The sequence below is a fragment of the Symphodus melops genome (assembly GCF_947650265.1).
Source record: "Symphodus melops genome assembly, chromosome: 9".
Classification (NCBI taxonomy): domain Eukaryota; kingdom Metazoa; phylum Chordata; class Actinopteri; order Labriformes; family Labridae; genus Symphodus; species Symphodus melops.
Genome location: NC_136699.1, coordinates 26,035,975 through 26,043,410, shown reverse-complemented (window position 1 = coordinate 26,043,410; position 7,436 = coordinate 26,035,975). Strand labels below are relative to the sequence as shown.

Here is a 7,436-nt window from a genome sequence, read left to right as displayed (position 1 = left end):
GCCCTTAAGGGGACTTTTTGCGGCCCCTGACTTCAATCGGAGAATCAGGAGATTTTGGCCCAAGGTCTCATTCATTTTTTCTTTTTCATGTTAGCGAGGGTTGAAAGATATTCATCAAATAGAAAACGTTAATTGAATGTGTTTTTTCTTTTTTTTTAAACAGCTTTGACTATTTTCCACATTTTTTGATGAACTATGAAAATGAACCTTTGCACATTTTTAAAAAAATTATAAATAAATAAATAAGATGTTATAACACGTTACAGACTTGGTTCTGATAAAAAGAAATAAAAAAATATGTATTTAATTTCCTTTTATTAAAGGGTTTCTTTTGTGAACCTTTTGATTCTGATCTACAAAGCCTTATTATTTTTTCAAAAAATAGAACAAAATAGTTTCTCACTGTAATTATTTATTGTGTGCTTATGTTATTTTCGGAGAGGTCAAAATACAAAAATATTATTTAAAAAATAAATAACCTGGGGCCCCTCGAGCGATTCTTTTGGCACGCAATAAAAAAAGTTTGAACACCAGAGATGTCAAAGGACGGGCCCCTGAAAGAAATACCTTCAGGGAACAATTTAGAGCTGCCCCTCCTCTTCAGCCAACACATCACCACTGGGAACGTGTCTGTGAGTGTAAACAGGAAAGACAGATTCTGAGAGACGTCAAATAACAGCAGAACCAGAGAGACTCTGGGACGTCATGTCGTTTTAAAGAGGGTACAGGACTCCCGACACACTCCGGACCAGAGGGGGGCGCTAATGCGCAGGCAAGCTCGTTACCAACCCGCCATGAGAGTATTCTATTTCCCACAATGCACAGCGGCATACAGCGCTTCATAAATATGTGGCGGACTTCCGCTCTGCCTCTCTGTCCTCCTGAAACATGCGGCTGCACACACCGACCCTGAACGTGGTGAGTCTTTCTGCTTCAACTCAACTGTAAAGATTAAAATCAGAACCTCACGAGAGCGTGAGACACGTGACGTGATGCGGGTTTGTTTTAGATTTTCAAAGTAAAATGTAATTGAATTGTGTCCCTTAATGGTCGGTGCTGAAAATGTCGGCAACAAAAAGCCCGCACGTGCTCGAGCTCCTCATCCATCCGGAAATACCAACAATTAAAAATAAACGTTTTTGAAAAACGGTTTCGTTAAAGTGACTTTTGAACCGGAAGCTTGAATTGAGATGTTCGTCTATATTCATGAAACGGAACCAGAATTTTCTCCTCCTCCAATGAAAACATTAATTATTTTATTTGTCTTCTAATGTCAGCATTTTAAACTGAGGGCATGAAAAGTCTTAAACGCTTTGGGAGCTCATCTTGTCTCAACACGTGGCTCATCTAACCGAAGTATAGCTTCGATCCGATAACCCATCAGAGCAGGCGCGTGCAGCTTCGATCCGATAACCAATCAGAGCAGGCGCCTGCAAACGTGCTCAAGTGCGCAGTACCACAGGGAGTTAGTGGTTTTGCTGGTGACACTGGTCTAGATGAGTCTGTTTGCTGAAGGTCAAAGTTCAGTCGTTTCAATGATGCAGGAAATAATTTCAGTTTGTGTAATAAATGATCATCTTAAATCTTTGTGTTTCTGAGCTAAATAGAAAATGTATCTGCAGATGTTTTCACCTGCTGTCACTGTTGATCTGCCTGTTCATGTGAGCACGATTAGTGACTCTTTATTATTTACACTAATGTGACTTCAATGTTTTTTCACTTTTAGAGACCCCCTCATCCCCCCTGACCAAATGTTGGAGCCAAGCAGCAGAAATGGGATAGAACTACAAACCTGATGCCTTGCCTGTGGGCCTTACAGGTAAATCTCCACCCTGAGGTGATAGAAGGTTACCCCCCCCCCCCCAGCACTAAGTCAGCTGACCAGGCGGTGTTTGTGCCCGGCTCAGTGTTACAGCGCTGGTAGACGAAGTCTCTGTACCGGGTCGGAGCTGTGCAGGTTCTGTTTTAGAGTCTGCTGCTCCTGAGCTGCTGCGGAGCGCGGCCCGTCGAGAGTGGCCCGCCCTGCTGATTGGTCAGGACGGGCCTAGTACACGGCCACACACTTAGACCACACAGGCACCTGAAGTACACTGACAGTAGTGAGGTCTTTAAACATCACTTCAGTTCTTACCCTGGTTTAGGAGGAGGGCGTGTGGGGCGGAGTTAAGCTGCCACGTTGTAAACGTCTGTTGTTTGGTTTCAGGTGGCGCCTCTGACGAGCTGCTCTGTGCTGCGCTGCGTGTCCTGCTGAAGGCCGACGACAGGTGGGTTCATATCTGCTAACTTTAATAAAAGCATTGTTTTGCTGTGATTAAAAATATATAACACATCATGCAGACAAACGCCGTGGTGACCTTTAAACACTGAGCAAAGCTTCTGACTGTCTGTGATTCTGACCTGAGCCCTGATCTCTGCTGACTGCTGCTGGTCTCTGTGCAGGTCCTGGAGCAGCTGCTGGTCTCTGTGCAGGTCCTGGAGCAGCTGCTGGTCTCTGTGCAGGTCCTGGAGCAGCTGCTGGTCTCTGTGCAGGTCCTGGAGCAGCTGCTGGTCTCTGTGCAGGTCCTGGAGCAGCTGCTGGTCTCTGTGCTGGAGGAGCAGGTTGGTATCACAGCATGTCGTATGTGTGATGTCCTGAGTTGAAACCCAACCCGTACTGCCGTGGCAGAGACCTCCTCTCTGCTGGGGAATCTTAATGTTGGGAGAGAAAGTTCAGGACTTGGCACAGGTTCACGTTGACCCCGTTAACCAGAACCTGACTGAAGACCTGAGACATTCTGTTTCTGTGCACTCACTTCTGAGACGTTGGTCTGAACGTGCTGCTAACCTTTTGTTTACTGTTTGTGCTTCAGTCGGACACGCCCGTCCTCCTGCTGGCCGTGACCTCAGGAAACCCAGGGTGCGTTTTGAAGACGTGTCGGCGCCGCCTGACGGAGGGTCGACATGAAACACCTGTTGGAGAGAATCACCTGATGTGACACCTGCTTGACCTGTAATAAAAGTTGACCTTGAAGAACCTCCCATCAGACTGGTGATTTGACTCTTTCAGGATAAAGGGACGTGTTTGACCTCACCCTGAGTTTAATGAACGAGGCCAGCTGCCTCTGAAATGACCCTTCATGTGAGGCAGGCTTCATGCTGCGTTCATGTGCCGTCGGGCAGCTCGGGAAAAATAAGCTTCCACATTGTAAAATGCTCATGAAGCACTGAAAACAATTAGCTGTCTGTCAATGTGAAACATGCTTAATACTCGCGTATGCATCAACTTGATCTCTTAACTTTAACAGATTTTTAACAGCCACTGGAGTCACACTGTCCGGCCGGTCTGATCAGAAACACATTTAGCTGTGTGGTACTGCTCGGGGCCCCAGGTCAGCAGACGGCCCCTTGTTTACACGTTTCTGTTTTAAATGAAGCTTCCAGTTGAGAGCTGGTCGTGTGGTCTCATGTTTATGAGAGCTTTGATTTGATAATCTAGTACAAAGAGTTTGAGAACAAACTATTTACTAAATGTGCTGACAGAATACTGAAACAAAAAAAACACAACATTTTTGTCATATTTTATTACCACAAACTTAAAACACGAATGAAGCGATAAATACATTTAATTAGTCTCTGACCCAGAAGAACAGAACACGTTCTAGAAAGTTCCTTACAGCCTAATCTTCGGCTGTTTTATCAGCGAGGAGCGGATTTTGATAACATATATACACACACTGCTCATTCTACCCTGAAACGAGTCTAAACGGCACATAGCTTTAAAGTTGAAAAGTGATTTTCAATTATAAAATGTCCTTTAAAGAGTTTCGTGACTTTTGGTTTGCAGCTGCGAGTGTTAGCTGATGTAACATAATGCGTAACGTCACATTTGATCTCGTCTGTTTGAGGGAACTTGGCAGACACGACTCTAAAAGGGAATCAAATCCCTGCTAAGTTATTTATAGTTATTGATTCTCATGATGCTCCACACATCCCATTTAAACCCTTCCATGCTTTCTTCACTTATTTAACTCCCTTCCATCATCCTGCACCGATCTGCCAGTCACAGCTCTTAAAATCATCGTTTTCATTCGGATCATGCTTCAGTAATGTTACAGAACCTTTAGTACTGAATGTGACTCTCTGTCCGCTCAGCTCGACACCCCCGAACCAGAGACAGGGTTTCTATGCTGAATGTAGCAGTGAAGTGGTTCATACGTCACAAGTCACATGACCAAACCACAGCGGGTCGACCGGTTCGATTTGATTCATGAGCTTACTGCACGTGTCGGAGCGTCGGCTGTCAGAGGACCATCACTACCTGCAGGAGGTAACAGTTTGAGGGATGTGAAGGGAGCTCAGATGAAGACCCTGAGTACTCCACCAGATCCATGAGTACGGTGAGTCAGGAGGGTTTCAGGTTCAGAAAGTAGGGAATGAAGTGATTTGGATCCAGCAGGTTCCTAATGTGTGGTTGGGACTCGACATGCCTTCTGACTATCAGTGCATCTGTCTGGTGACAAACCGGTTTGCACAGTGAAATTCCCCTTTTCTCTTCTACCCGCAGTCAGGCTGCATACTTTCATTCAGCCGGCACGTCTCACTTCTCTCTGGTCAGGTGAAGTTGATGTGAACTTCCTCTTCCTCTCAGGCTGGTGAACAGGTGAGCTGCAAGGAGCCGCAGGTGAGTGAAATGAAGCTCTTTAAAGGACCAATCAGAGAGCTGCTCTCTTCCCGTGTGATCATGAAGGAAACCTGCTGTGTTGAAGCTTCTCTGACAACAATGCAGCAGCCAGCATGTCCTCCTTCTAACTTTAGATTCTGCTCCTGAATGCTCTGGATCTGATTGGACCAGAGAAGGTAGGCGGGGCTTTGAAGGCCGTTTTGGACGCCCCTGGGTTTGCCAGATGTGAGAGCAGTTATCAGGTGAACAGGTGTTGCAGCGATGGAAGCGGGCAGTGGAACTGCTTCAGATAGAAGTGATTGTACCCGAGCTAAAAAGCCTCTGAACAGTGGCGATTCTAGAGCCTGCTGGGGCCCTTCAAGAGCCTCCTCCAACAACTCTCAGAAGTCTCACCTTCATCTTCCATCTCGACTCACTGAGGGTCGAGGTGGAGAGATGCGTGTGAAGGCTACCTTCACTGACCTGCAGGACTGAGAGGTTCAGGAGAGCCTTTGTCCCCACAGACATTAGGCTGTATAACACGGCTCTGGGAGATTCCTGCCATTATAAAAAGCAGATTTGAATTATCTGCAGTTTTAAACTAATGTTTTGTTATGTTCACTGTTCTTCTTTTTCTAACTTGTGAGCTATGCGACACTCCTGAACTTCCCTAGAGGATGAAAAAAAAAAGTCTTTATCTATCTATTGTCTGACGCATGTTGTAGTAAGAGTCACCGCTGTCAGATGGGGCCCCATTAGGGAGGTTTGTCATTTGTCAGCCCTTAGGGGCCCGTAAGTGGCCTGGGGCCCCTCCTGATCGTTCTCCCCGTTTAAAAGCTGTCCCAAAGGCTTTCTGTGTAAGAATTAAAACCAACATGTTTTATCTAGCGGTGGGACTTTAACGCGTTAATTACAATTAATAAATTACAAGAAAAATAACATGTTACATTTTTCAAACACGTTTAATCACAGTTTGTTTCATAAACAGCGCGGAACTGTTTGTCATTGCTATGTGCTAGTTTTACGCTAGCTTATTGCTAGCTTATTGCTAGCTTCGCTACAAGTACAAACAAAGAAGCGTTTGCAGCCTAAACTCGACTAAATGAGTGTCTTCAGGTCCAAAATTATTAATTCAACATCTGATAAACTTACATATTCACTCACATATTTGGTTTCTCTGGACTGTAGACCACTATTAGTGGTAGAAGATAAAGGGCTAGCACCTTAGATCCACGGTGACAGATATGACGGTATACTTGCTTTCTTTGAACACGTGAACAGGTGACCTTCAGTCTGGTGCGTTGGATGCATGCGTTTCCTGTCAGCTGGTTTTGTGTTTAGCAAACTCTAAAGGTATGAAATAAACACGATACTGAAGAAAATGCAGGTCGGGCAGTTTCGGGGGAATTCCTTCCCAGAAGACAAATGTGCGGGTGATGGCGTCGCCCCTGTGGGTGGGGTTTCCAGTGCAGCGTGTCGGGCTGAACCTGAACACCTTCTGGGGTTTATTAGATCAGACCGGCCTTTGTGTAGAGAAGACGTGCAGTCTGGGGAGCGCAGGTAATATCATCATTACATCAAGGTTATTTGATCTTATTTCTGGTTCATGTCAAATATATAAAACATATTTTCACATTTAAATCTGTTTGTTATTAGCAAGTGATTTTTTAAATTTATACTTGAATTTCTCTCCCTTTGATTTTTACCTTTGATTGATCATTAGGGCAGCAGCACACGCCATAATGATTAAAAAACAGTAAACAGACAATCACAGTAGCAGTCTTGGTGTTTTTGAATCGAGTATTTTTTGAAGCAGGAGTTTTATGTTGCACGGAGCTGCCGAGGACTCAGGCAGTTTAAATTCTGTGCGCTCGATCTCTCTCGCATGTGACGCACTTTACATTGTCTTGTTGAAAAGTGTGACATCACTAAGCTTCTCTCTCTCTGTGTGTGGCAGCAGGTGGATTTCAGCAAGGACAAGTAAAACACATTTCTTTCCATCGATGATGCTTTTAGTGACTTTAAAAAAAATAACATGCAAGCTGAGAGTTCAGTTGTTTGTGTCAATGCTGATGCACATTCAGAAGTTTCTTAAAACATTTCTGAACCACATTTGAAATAAAGTGCACATCAGATTTCTATCAGCATGTTTATAATGTAAATACACTCACAGGTTCATACTACTTTAAAATGAGGAACATAAATCATCTTTTTGAAGGATGTATAACAATATATTTGCATTTAGTTCCTTTTTATTTGATACCCTGGGTGTGCCGTAGTAAAGCAGCACTGCACTTGATTTCTCTTAGCTCCACCTCCATGCTGTTTCTAGGTTGACTTGATACAGCAAACTGTTGTTTTTGCTTACATATCAGTTTTTGGGGCTTTTTACATAACGAGTATCTACTGTACACTTCCTCTGTCCTTCAGGTCCTTCGAGAGGAAAATGGATTCTTCAAAACTCAGCTGTGCAGCGAGGAGTGACAGATCAAAAGCTGATCCTATTTTATTCAAAGAAGATGAAGATGTCCATCCTGAAACACAGTAAGATACAAAAATTACACTAAAAATCCATTTTACGTGGACAGGACGACCGGCTTCTTCCACTGCATGTAAAATCTGTTTCAAAAAGTAAACGGCAGCTCGAGCAGAGGACAATCCTGTCTCGAGCTTGCTCTTAATGGTGCGTTCCATTTTCAATTCCTTTGAGTGAACGAAAGTGAAGAGAGGTTGGAGGTTTGTCTCTGGAGGAGGGCGTTAGCTTCAGAATGGAGGAGGCGTGGCCAAGCAGTCGTTT

The 7,436-nt window shown here is 44.3% G+C and overlaps 1 long non-coding RNA gene across 2 annotated transcripts; it reads left to right on the top strand.

Annotated features, from left to right (window-relative positions):
* Positions 1-810: 810 nt before the first annotated feature.
* Positions 811-3,018, top strand: LOC306829630. Of its 2 annotated transcripts, none has more exons than XR_013779878.1 (5): positions 811-918; positions 1,727-1,819; positions 2,204-2,264; positions 2,440-2,598; positions 2,850-3,018. It is a non-coding gene; the product is annotated as an uncharacterized lncRNA (long non-coding RNA). The 2 variants fall into 2 exon arrangements; XR_013779879.1 differs by having other exon boundaries at positions 2,338-2,598.
* Positions 3,019-7,436: the final 4,418 nt, after the last annotated feature.